We start from the raw sequence: 13575 nt of genomic DNA on the forward strand, positions 1-13575 counted from the left end.
CCTGACTCATGGCTGCCCAACCATCACAGAGGCTCCCAACACACACAGAGGTCGGAGCCTGTCAGGAGAGGTTATTTATGGGAGGAGAGGAGAGAAAAAATGAGAACACTGAGGTAGCTATTTACATGGATTAAGTCATCAAGCTCAGCTCCTGGATGGGACCTTAGATGTCTCGTCCATTCCTCTTGCCTGTTTAGATTGAAAATATTCAGCTAAGGAAGATGGCTGGGTTGCCTCAGGTCACCCAGTTTAATATAGTTCAACTGGAATTAGAACATGGTCTGAGGGATGCCTCAGTGCCTCAGCTGGGGGAGCGTCTGCCTTCAGCTCAGGTCATGACCTCAGGGTCCTGGGATCGAGTCTTGCATTGGGCTCCCGGCTCAGTGGGGAGCCTGCTTCTCCCTCTGCCTGCTCCCCCTATTTGTGCGCACTCTCTGTCTTTCTCTGGCAAATAAATAAATAAATAAAATTATTTAAAAAAAAGAATATGGCCTGATGAATGCACTTATGTTCACAAGTGTGAGAAAGGATAACCTCTAACCCATATTAGTTAACCAATGGGTACCATTTCTAAATACTTCCTGAGGAGTCATAATTTTTAAATGGCAATTTCCTTTCATTGAGAATAAAGGACAATTTCCCCACACCCCTAGTACATGTGCACGGTTAGGTTTAGGGTTCCTGGATCTTGGAGGGATTGCTAGTATTACTTACCATTCTGTCATGATGGTTTTCTTTCCTAGATGAACGAAAGGTAAGGAAGAAAGCCAGATCCAACCAAATGAAAAAGGGAAATCCAGTCAACATCTTTCCACTTCATACAATGGAAAGAGAGATGCTTTATAGAGCTGTCAGGGGATGGGGTACCGTACGGAAGGCGACCTGCTTGTAGAGATCATTGGCTGTCTGAAAACTGACCTGGGAATCAGGTAAGGTAGAAAGAAATCCCAGCAGGCGTTCATAGAAACTAGGCACCGAGTCAGTGAGAAGCAGCCACCGACTCAGACTCATGGAACTCGATCACACAGATTCTGCCACGGGACTACGGTATGTTGAGTCACATTCAAGTCCAAGTCAGGATTTGGTTTTGGTCTTGATTTTGTTTTCTTTGCTCTTGAAGTTGAACATCAGTAAACACCAGATCAAAAATATCAGTTATGGAATGAAGACACCTGGTTTCATTAGGTTGGCAAGACTATTTCGCCCGTTGTGGTTGGCTTCTTGTTTAGCAATTAATAAAATGAGACTAACTGTTACAAAATAGAAGGCTATTTCTTCACCAAGTCAAGGAGGTAGAGGGAGTGGGAGGGACTGTTCTAGATTAAGGAAGACTTAGGAAAAATAACCAGGACAATGTGTGGACCTTGACTGATTCAGGTAAACCAACTGTAAATGACATTTAGGGACAATTGGGGAAATTGGGGAGCAAAAAGTGAGTATTAAGTACAATTAGTGAATTACTAATAATTTTGTTAGGTGTGATAATGGTTTTTGGTTAGGTAGGAAGATGTTCTTACTTTTTAGAGAGCCATAGTCCTTATTTACAGGAAAAAATGCCTTGATACTATAAAAATTTTAAAATATTTAAGTAAAAGTAATAGAAGAAATAAATCAGCTAAGAGACCTTGAGATTCCCATAGGGGAAATAATAGCCATCATTTATGACCTCCCTGGCCATGTCCATCTATTTCTATCTAGTATCACAGAAGCTGTATTTCTTTTCTATTCCTTAAACGAAAGGGAACACCTTACATATGGATATTAGGATCCTTTGAAAGTGAAGATCACTAACTTTATAAAGATAAAATTTTATAACCTTTGTATCTTTATAATATATATGTATTATTTTAAATTTAAAAAATGTCTTTAGCAGCACTTGGCTCTAGCTGTAGGATAGTCCAAGATAATAGAGCTCCAAGCAGTAATAATACACACGACAGAAAAAAGGGTAGGGGAACATGGCAGTAGTTAACTTCCAATAAATCATACAATATACTTCTAAAGTGTTAAAGAAATGATCAGAAAAATCCTTTGTTAGCCTCTTTTATTCCATCCCTATGTTAGGCCAGTTATGCATCATACGCTGGCAGGGGGAGGGAGGCTAGAAGGTAAGGGATGGTCTGATGTGGTTTTGAAAGTGCAGCCTTCATCATTCTTTTGTGTGTGTGTGTGTGTGTGTGTGTGTGTAAGACTTATTTATTTATTTGAGAGAAAGAGAGAAAGCACAAGGAGGGGGAGGGGCAGAGGGAGAAGCAGGCTCCACACTGAGAAGGGAGCCCATGGCAGGGCTGGATCCCAGGACCCTGGGATCATGACCTGAGTCAAAGGCAGACGTCTAACCGACAGAGCCACTCAGGCGCCCCAGCCTTCATCATTCTTGATTTCATCCATGAATATTAACTGAGTGCTTGTGATGTGGTGAGAGCTATGCCCAGTGCCAGCCCCTGACTTCCAGACAGGAGGTGTGTTTGAAGCTGGAGCCCAGGCCCTCCTGTGGGTCCTCGGGACACCTTGCACTTCCTCCCTTCCCGGAGCACAAGCAATGCCCTCTTTGTACCGCCCTGAAGTATGACCTTTGGCAGTTGATGTCCGGTATTTGCCAGGGAAAGCCCCAGATAAATCATGAGGCATATTTTCAATTCTCTGTGAACTAAGAAGAAAGTCATCGTAGCCAAGGATGGTAACGATGACAAGCCATCCTGGGAGGGGAACCTAGGTGGCTGGTGGTAGGTTTGTAGAGAACCATCTTCTCACACTGACCCATTTCCTCTCACGATAGATCACCCAGGTTTGAGAGAGCTGGAGGTGAGAATTCTCTGTTGGCACGGATGGAATTGTTTTTCTGGTGTTTGGGAAATCATGTCCTCATTAGCACTACGTTCTTACAAAAAGAGCTAACATCACTGATCCCCACTCTCCCATCTCTATTAATTTTATCTGTTTGCTTTTACAGAGACTCAGAAGCTGTGTGAAAAGGTTACTATAAATAGCCTCATCAGAGGATCAACAAACATGCTTTTAAAAAACCTCTTCAAAATAATTGTTCATTTGCTTCACAATTAGTTAACACCCCAGCATACCTTCAAAGGAAAGCATGACACATGCACAGTGATCTCTATCGGTTAGCAACGTAAACTCCGGAACAAAGGAAATTCAGAGCTAAGGGACTTTTAACCTCGCTAGACTGCTGCTTTGAAGATAGGAATATTTATGCCAAGCTTTGACACTCTGGTGCTACAGAGGCTTATCAGGCACCACATCAGATCCTCCGAGGTCTAACCAGAAACTTCCAACCTCCATGGATATCCTAGATTCCATGACCTACAGAACATAGAAGTCTACATCAGCGCTCTCTCTCTGTAGAAACATACATGCACACACAAAGATGTTGTTTCCTTGCTATTAATCACTATAATCAAAACTGTGAAAAAAATCCTCACTGTGTTCAGTCAACACAATTTTGAAACTAAACACTTGGGACACAGATGGAAGAGCCAAAAATACTCAATTTACTCAGGGCAATCATGTCCTGCCTCATTAAGAATAAAAAGAACTGCTTTCCAGAAAACGTGTCAGCCTCTTGTCATGGCAACTGTTCATTTTCCTTCAGGTTCAAAATATTTTTATCTTAAATGTCAAAGGCTCTCTCCCAAAGATGTTTACCCAGTCGCCCAAATCTGACAGGATATGCAGCTGTGAATGAGTTGGTGAAATTCAAAAGCTTGAAATCCTGTTTTCAGACTCGACACACTAGATTTTCTGGGTCTTTTGACACTGCTTCCTTTCAACTCTTTTAATCATGCCCTAAATTCTTCAGGCACCCTGGGACCAGCTGGAATACAGGTATCTATTCAAAAATTGTAACTTCTCACTGATGCAAAGGAATGCTCTGGGAATTTAAACTAACCCACTTCCTCCACTTTCTTTCCAAATTAAAGGTCAGGAAACCAGACCCGAATACTAACATTTCTCCCTAGAATAACGAGGAAGTAAATAAGCAGGAGGCTCAGGAACGTCTTTGGGTCTTTGGCTATCCATGCACTTGGACCATTTTTTGTGTAAGACCGCCCCAGAGGGAAGCCACGCTGGCTCCTGGTAACTCACCTCTTGGAAAGGATCCAGCATGGGTCTGAGTCATACCGCTTTGGTCAAGAGTAAAGGGGAATGTCAAGAGGCTCTGAAATAAAGTCCTAGCCATGGGAATGCAGTTTTTCTGGAAAACAATTGGCCCATGCATTATCAAAGCTTTGAAAACATGGCTCCCAGGGCACCTGGGTAGCTTAGGCGGTTAAGCGTAAGACTCTTAAATTTGCCTCAGGTGATGATCTCAGGATCAAGAGACTGGGTACTGCTTTGGGCTCCATGCTGGGCGAGGAGCCTACTTAAGATTCTCTTTTTCCCCTTTCCTTCTGCTCCTCCCCGACACACGCTTGCTAGCGCATGCCTGTTTACTCTCCCTCTCTCTCTCAAAAAAAAGTGAATATCTTCTGACTCAGTAATTCTCCTTCTAAAAAGCTATTCTAAGTAAATATTAGAAACCGTGATAAACATTTGTGGACAGGGATAATCACAACATTGTAGATATGTGAAAGTAGGGGGGAAAATAGCCTAAATTTCAAATAAGACTAATAAGCTGGAGTGTATCAACACACTAGGAGCAGAGTGAAATAAGTCACGGCACTCCATTTGAAAAGCCTCTTTCAAATAATATCTCCGGATGTAAAACTTCTTATGTTAATGTTACATTTTAAAAGCCAAGGTATAATATTCCATTTCTAATGTGTTTCTTGATGGTAAAGAAATATTCATGGAAAGAATAGTAAGAAAATACAAATGTGAATGACGGTAATCTCCAGATAATGGGATAACTGTGATAGATCTTTTCAGTTTTATCTTTCTGTACTTTCCAAATTACCGGAAATGTGCATTTAGAACTTTAATAAGAAGAAAATAAATGCATTTATTTTTCAACAAAGTAACTTAAATGCAGCATCTCCCTCCTTTATTACCCTGCATAGAAATATAGATAAAATGAGTTAAAATAAATTCAAAGTTTATTGGGGGAGGCTTAAAATATTAGAACTTAGAGTAGTTCCTGCAGCTGGTTTTAAAATAGACTACAAAAGTTCAAAATAAATAAAAGGAATAAGACATATCCAGGATGTACACCTATTTTGAGGACAGAATCTTAATTGTGAAAACACACACAGACAATATTTATCAAGCCAGATAGTCTTGTTAATGCACATTTTAATGAGCTCTTGTATGAAACATTTTCTTCAAGCTTCTTTTGATATGGTGGTCATCCCCTGTTTGGGGGACCCTAACCATGTTTGTTTGCTCTTTTTTTTTTTTTTTTTTAACAATAAACAGTTATTGAACACCAGTTATAGGCCAGGCACCATGCTGGGGACTCAAGATAGAGTAATAAATAAAACAGACACAATCTGTTTGTGTTCTCTCACTAGACTCTGTGTTCTGGTGGGAATTAGGCAAACATTCATAAGAGATGACAACAGGTTCCATTAAGGAAAAGAGCCAAGTGAGGGGGTCCAATACAGGTGTCAGGAAAGACTTCTCTGATGGATGAGGGAAAACCAGCCATGGACAGAGCACTCTGGGTATATGGAACAGCAAATGTCCTGGGTTAGAAAGGTGTGTACCATGTTTAAGTAAATACCAGGAGTCCGGTATGGCTAAGGAACCATAACTGAGGGAAGCATGACGTTGGGGAGGGTTGGCGAGGGGGTTGGCAAGAACCACAGCAGTCACTGATTTCCACAGCTGTCATAAAGAGTTGGACTGGTTGCATTGGGAAGCCAATAATTTCCTTCATTTTTACTCAAGTCTTTTTTAACCTCATCCTTAACTAATTATAGACTCACAGGAAGTTGCAAAAAATAGTCCATCGATGTCCTTGTGCTTCCGCCAGCTTCCCCCCACCCCCCCCCCCCTGTGACATCTTCTGTAGGCACAGAACAAAAATCAAAACAAGGAGGTTAACGTTAGTGCAACACTGTTCTCTAGACCGTAGATCTAGTTCAGCTTTATAGCTTCTGTGTGTGTGTATAGTTTGACTCCATGCAATTTTATCTCATGCATAGATTATAGTGAAGGATTTTAAATGGGCAATTGAATCTGGTTTCTGTTTTGGACACCAGGGGCTGTGAGGAGAATGGATTGGGGTCACAGCGGCTAGGAGGCTGCTACTCTTGGGAGAGCCCATGAGGGTCCCGTCTAGTGTGGAGGCAGCAGAGAGACTGATAAAACAATGGAATTCTGTGGAAGGTGGAAGGGGCGGGGCCAACCAGGCTTGGGTAAACCCCAAGTAGGGGACCAAGGGGGAGATAAAATACTCCAGGTTTCTGGCTTGAACAGCCAGGTGGTCATCTCCAAGGAAGGAGACATCCAGTCAAGGAGCAGGTTGGGGGATGCCTGGGTGGCTCAGTGGGTTAAAGCCTCTGCCTTCGGCTCAGGTCTTGATCTCAGGGTCCTGGGATTGAGACCCACATTTGGCTCTCTGCTCAGTGGGGAGCCTGCTCCCCCCCCCCTTCTCTCTCTGCCTGTCTCACTGCCTTCTTGTGATCTCTGTCTGTCAAATAAATAAATAAAATCTTTAAAATAAATAAATAAATAAATAAAAGAGAAGTAGGTTGGGTCACAGCAGCTCCGAGCATGTGAGTAGGAACTGCCATCTACCTCTGCTTTGGGTAGAGGACACACATCTGAGAACCAGCAGCATTTACACAGCATCCAAAGCCATTCAAAGCCCTGCATGAAATCTGACAACTTTTTTTTTTTTTAGTTAAAAGATGTGCAATATAACTAATGATTATAATAAAATAAAATCATGTTACTTTAAGCAAAGCAGCCCTGGGTGACGTCACCAAGGGAGTGAATGTGAGAAGGTGGCCCGAGCAGAGCTCTAACAACTCAATACGTTACTTAGTACACGCTCATTCTTCTCCACCATTTACTAGTCATTTCGTTGGGACTAAGGTCTCCTTAGAGAGAGACTATAAACCTCCAAGTGACAGAGATGCTGTCTTTTTTAAAAAATTTTAACACCAATGTAGCTACCATACCATGTTCTATTAGTTTCCGGTGTGCAATAGAGGGGTTCGACACTTGCATACATCGCTCAGTGCTCATCGAGATAAGTGTAGTCTGCAACACCTCCACCTCTTTCCCCCAACCTCCACCCCTTTCACGGGAGAAAATATTCTCCTAAAATCTTGCTCTGCTCCTCACAGTACCTGGCATGATGGTACGAGCACTAGGAATGCTCAATAAATTTGCTTTTGTTCAGCAAACGTTTACTGAACGTGACCTTTCGGCTGGTGTTGGAACAAGCACCAGGGAGACAAAGAACACAGCTTCACTGGCTGGGCGGTCATTGCCCACCTCCGTCTGTATTAACGTGAGGACGCACACGGAGTGGGGACAGACATTTCCCTCTCAGGTAAGAAACCCCACAAGCTCTGATGGGGATTGGACCTTACAAAAAAAGATGCCAACTTAGAACAAGGGGTTTATGTTTCTCTTCTCAAGCCTGGCACCAATCACCTCCAACAATTAACAAAAAAAGATGTTATCTTTGAATTATCACATGCCAAAATATTGTTTACGATATATTTCTGGGAGGTTTTGGAAACCATTAAAAACAGGTTGTCAAAGCTCTACAAATTTCTACATGATAATGGAAGCACAGCCTGTAAATTAATAGAATATTTCAAGTGTCATACAAACTATTTCTATTATGTGAGGCTCAAGCATCACCCCAGTAAGAAATCATCTGAGGTATCAGAAACAAGAAAAACACATTTTCTATTCTATAGAATGCCCTTTGACTCTTACATCTGATTTCATGGGCTCTGGGCACAGCGGGATGGCTAGCTTGGAACTGAATCCACAGCAAGGGGGTATGAGGACCGTGTGAAGGGCTGTTTGCTATGAACCTGCAAAATCTCTTCTGAGAAGAGAAAATTCTCAGTCTCCAGAAATTTCAGAAGATTTCTCCCTTTTCACTTAAAATCTGTACCATTATTCATTCATTCTTTCAGTGATTATTTATTGGGCTCCTACTATGTGCCAGGTGTTGATCTAGGTGATGAGGATATAGAGGCCGATGAAACAGACAAAAATCCTTGTCCCTCACCCACTCCAGGGAGGTCCTCAGAAAATAAACAGAATGCGACTCACGAAGGAATTCAGAAATGAAATCAGAATGCAGGAAAGGGATAAACACTTGTGATGTGCTACAGACCAGACCCAAAACACAGCCCATTGTTCTGGGATCCAACACGAACCCCATCTGTTTAGCAAGGGTGGGTTTTGTTTCACTGTCCATCTTCTGAGTCCTGGAATCGAGAGGAGAAGCCTAAGGGGTTTGTGAAGCCAAAGAAGCCACAAAGATGACCAGGGCTGGGGCTCCTGGGATGGTCCTCATGTCACCAATCCGGTTGGCTGACCCTGGCCATACAACCAGGCTTGCTGGGCCATGAGCCCAGGTGGCCTTGCTCCTCATCTTCTTTCCAGTTCCCACAGCCTAATTGAACTGGAAACTTCAACCTGGTCCTCCAGATCACCTGTCCACCCTTCTCCACTCTGCTCTGTGTCCTGAGACTGACCTCTTGTCCTTTGTCCTGGTTCTTCGGGAGGGGCTCTGAGCACCCTGAGAGCAGGATACTGGTCTCTGGGCTCCCCCCTGCAGGGTCCTCCTGTGACAGTCAGGGCTCCAAGTCACGGCCCCTTCCTAGAGTCCATCGCTGCCCTGTGCCCTCACCCCACCAAGCTTCCTGCTTCCTGGCCCCAAGGTCCTGTACCAACCCTGTGATTTCCTTAAGGCCTGCCCACACCTTTAAAAATAGTCCCTTTAAAAAAAAAAGTATTTATTTGACGGAGAGAGCACAAGTAGACAGAGTAGAAGGCAGAGGGAGACGGAGAAGCAGGTTCCCCACCGAGCAAGGAGCCTAACGCAGGACTTGATTCCAGGACCCTATTTCACCTCCAGTCACCCACTTGGAAGGCACCGTTTCTGACGAAGCCTTGACCGCTGGGCTCTGAGAAGACCTGCAGTCTCGGGAGGCAGACACGCATGGGTTCTTCCCAGACTGTCACCGCCGTCTACTATAGCGTGACCCTGAGCGAACAAGTGAATCTCCCTTAAGCAGTTTTTTGCTTGGTGAAATGAGGATGACACTGGCACCCACTACTGAAGGTGGCTGTGAGCCAAACACACCCATCTGGGAGGATTTGCACAACGTAGTGTGCCCAGTAAATGCCCAAAAAGAGAAGTTCTCTTTAGAAACAGCTGCACCCCAGCTTGGACCTAGTCCCCACCAACGCCACATCCTCTGCTTGTCATCGTCATCTGTCCGACAAAGCCAACCAGTTACCATCCCGCCATTGCCCCCTTCTGCCCAGGAACATGGACATGGGGGTCCTCCACTAACTTCTCAAAACTGATTTTCATCCTCGACCACCCCTTCTGGTCACTTCTGAGGTCTTCCTTCCTTCCTCGCTGTCCCCAGGAGTCACTGCCCCTCAGATGGGCTGGCCTCCTAATGGGTCAGACTCATCAACTTCAGGCTCATTAAAACATTACCAGCATCCTGGAAGAGAAATATCTAGAGTGCTCCCGACCCAGGTCTCCATGGGGTCCTGCTCAGGTTTCCACCCTGTGTCCCTTTCTCTCTCTCCGAACACACTGCCTCTGCCGGCTTGCCCACACTGTGGCTTCTCCTACTGCCTGTATCATGATGAGCCCCAAATCCAGATTCCTAGTCTTGATCCATATATTCAGCCAAGCACCCCACTCTGATGTCCTACAGGCACCTCAAACTGTCCCCGGTCCCCTCCTCCCTGAATCCTATTCTTTTTATGAGCACCTCACATCCTCAGCGGCCCTAGGGTGACTAGTGACTCAACCCTCTCCCCTGCACATCCTGCCAGTTGCCACGTCCTGAAGGATTTGTCTCAACATTATCTCGTGGATCAGTCCTCTGACTGATTTCGCTCCTGGCCCACTGGCCTCTCCTCTGGTGAATTTCAAACACCTTCCCATCAGCTCCTCTCTGTGCCCCCAAAGCAAGCTTTCTGTGTTCTTTGATGACATCGCCAACTGCTACTATTTATGATGGGCTGGTCACTGTTGGAAATGCTCTACTTACCTTTAATCACTTAGGCATCTCAGTAATGTGATAAGGTAGGCTCTGTAATTGTCCTTATTTTCAGATGAGCAAATGGAAATACTGAGGTCCAGTAACGTGTTGCAGGTGCACATGGCTGGTAAGAAAGGGCAGGTAGAACCTAGAGAGTATTAGCCCGGCTCTGGCCATAGCATCACCTGCCTCTGCTTCGCTTCCGCTCTCTCCCACCCTTAGCCCCTCTTCGCTTTTCCCTACAGAGCCTTAAACTCCTTCAGGGTTCTACCCTGCAGGATAGTGCCCCAACTCCTGGGCTTGGCACCAAGGGGCTCCATAAGCAGTCCCTGACAGCCTCCGCACCGCGTCTGTTACTCTTCCCAAAGGGAAGGGCCCCCAGCAGCTTCCTCAAAGAACTGCCTCCTTTCTGCACCTTCACCTTCTTAAATGACCTCCAACCCTCACGTTGTACCCGGTGAAGTCCCGAGCTCTCTTGGAATTTCAGCATTAGCATCTCTTCCTCCAAGAAGCCCTCCCTGACCTCCCTGGGCTTATCCATGCCCATGTCCAAAGGACGGCACTTGGCACGCTGCTGCCCCTCCCCTTACATGTCTGTCTCCAGGGGTTGGGGCCACAGCTCTACTCGTCTTTAGAACCCCAGTGCCTGACACCTGCTAGGCTTTTCAAATATTGGTGAATACATAAATCAGTGAAAAACAGACAGAGGAACTTGTGAAGGGCAAGTGCAAAGAAAGCAACAGAGCTGGCTAGGGGCAGTGATGTGATGTAACATCCATTATATATGACTGTTTTAACACAGGATTCTAGCCCTTGTAACTGCAGACCATCTCTATTCATCACACTTCCTCATTCCACACTGAAGCTGGAATCGGCCCATGGAGTCTTTATTCTCTCAACCATCCTTGATTAGACAAAGGATGTCATTATGTTGGGAGGGGTTCCTTTATAAAATCAAAATCAAATAACTCCTCTTCAAAGTTAAGCTTTTTTTCAACCAAATACAAATAACACCCAGCCCTAGAATGACTTTCATAGTTTAAATGCAAAATCTTATCTTGCAGAGACCATTAAGAGTGAGACTGGGAACTGTGTGTGAGGGGTCAAAGGTCAAAGAGAAATGAAAGTCTAAAAACGAATGTGTCTGGATGGACGTGCCTGATTTCTATAATAATAGTCCAATAAAACATCACATCCCCTATTGTTCAGGCCTTCCTCTTGGGAAGCACCGGGTCCCTCGCTGACGTATACACCGATCCATTACTAATTACTGATTTCCTCTTGAAAAGTCAGACAGAATCAAGAGTAACACAATCCCTGATTAACAAAATTAGGGTGGCTCAGTTGCACAATGGATAGCGCACTGGACTTCTAAATAACAAAATCGTTCTCCTTCATCTGGTTGAAAAAGTGTCTGTTTAAGTTTATGGTAAAATCTCCACACAGGTAGCATTTTTTGAAAAGAGGGGTTGTCTTTCATTATTTGAGAAAGTGGAAAGTTATACTAAAACGATCAATTTGGTCACCATTTTATGGGAACTCCATATCCAGCTTGGCTGCCTGATCCTGCTACAGCAGCTACCAGGAAGACAGGGATCAGAGAGCTGACTCTGGGCCTAGAGGTTTTCACTTGTGAGCCAGTAATTCAAATGTGTTTCATATGCTGGTTACAAAGGCAGTAAATTAAATTAATACATTTTCTAAGATCTTCCAACAGGAGCTGAAATGAGTAGAGCTAAATATTCAGTTAACCAGAAAATCACAAGCTCCAGAAGCCCACTGCTAAGCATTCGAATGGCTCAAGATTTTCCAGATGCTTGTCAAAAATGAGAAATATTCGGGGTGCCTGGATGACTCAGTCTTTGAGCCTCTGCCTTTGACTCAGGTCATGATCCCAGGGTCCTGGGATCGATCCCAGCACTGAGCCCCACATCAGGCTTCCTGCTGAGCAGGAAGCCTGCTTCTCCCTCTCCTACTGCCCCTGCTCGTGGTCCTCCTCTCTCACTGTCTCACTCTTTGTCATACAAATAAATAAAATCTTTTCAAAAAATGAGAAATCGTCTACAAAAACAAGAAAGGCATTAACTCTGCAAAATTTTCTTCTTGGATGATACATCGTCAACTGAACCCAGGTAGAACAAAAGGTCAATATTTGGAATGGGGCACATTACAGAAAGGGTGAGAGATAAGAAGGAAAGTAACGGGTGTTGCGAGCATCATCATTTTATGGGAGACGGATCCACGGACAGAGGGTCTTCAAAGGGCTTTCACTGAGAATCTTCTTGACATTTTCTTCTTTGCAATGACCACCCCGGCCTGATCCGCAGAAAAGTGTGTAAGTCCTTTTCTGCTGAGCTCTTCTGTCTGAGCCATCATCAGCTCATCCTTGAAAAGGAAAAATTATGGTCTACAAAGATGGCCATCAACACCAAAATTCCTTCCCCCTCCCACTCTCCCGCCCTCATGTACAGGCAGCCTCATCTCCGTCTTCTTGCATCTGAGCTGTCTCTGTGACTAGTTTGGCCCGATGGATACTGCACAGGTGATGCTATGTGACTTTCAAGCCTCTCCCTTAGGAGGGTTTGCAGCTTGTACATTTGCCCTTTTAGAAGCCAGCTGCCATGTACAGAAGGTCAGGCTGGGCTACTGAATGATGAGGCCATGGAGAGAGAGGGGGAGAGAAACAGAAGGCTCTTCCCCACAGGGAAACCCAAGCCCCTTGGCCCACATCAAGGCCCTAGACCAGTAGTGAGGCCATCTTGGATTTTCCAGCACCAGGTGAGCAGTCTCAACATCATAAGAAGAGAGATGCCTGGACAGTCACAGCCCTCCTGGCCACTCAGCTGAGGCCCCACACCTCACAGAGCAGAGAGGTGAGGGCTGCTGAACCATGTTCGAATCTCCAACCCGCAAGGCCTGGACAAATACAACGATGATTAAGTCCACTAGGTTTTGGAGTAGGCTGTTACCTAGAAAGAGATGACTCATCCATAAAATGCGGCCAGTTCTATCAAGGGCTCCTACCTGCTTACACTGGTGAGGTGCAGTGAAGGTGAGTGTTTCTGTGAGCAGGGCAAGGGCTCAGCGCCTTCCCAGTACCCGCCAGATAACGGACACTCCATCAGAGTGAATGCTGCTGCTACTGTCATCGTCAGAGGCAGACTGAATGACTCGCAAGCTTGTTCTTGAAGAGCTTGTTTCACATACCCCCTGAGGCCCTTTTCCTGTCCACACGTTGTTCGTTGTTCGGAGAGTGCTGAGACAAAGGTGATGTGAGCCATTCCCTCGGCCTCGTGCTCCTGCACCTGGAGCAGAAAACAGCCTGTGTCCTGGAGATCACCTTCTCTGGAGGTGCCTCCTAGAGACACCCGCTGAGAGAAGCAGTCCTGGACAGTTCTTCCAGCGTGACTCC

The sequence above is a fragment of the Lontra canadensis genome, unplaced genomic scaffold (assembly GCF_010015895.1).
Source record: "Lontra canadensis isolate GAN:19392208 unplaced genomic scaffold, GSC_riverotter_1.0 scaffold13, whole genome shotgun sequence".
Classification (NCBI taxonomy): domain Eukaryota; kingdom Metazoa; phylum Chordata; class Mammalia; order Carnivora; family Mustelidae; genus Lontra; species Lontra canadensis.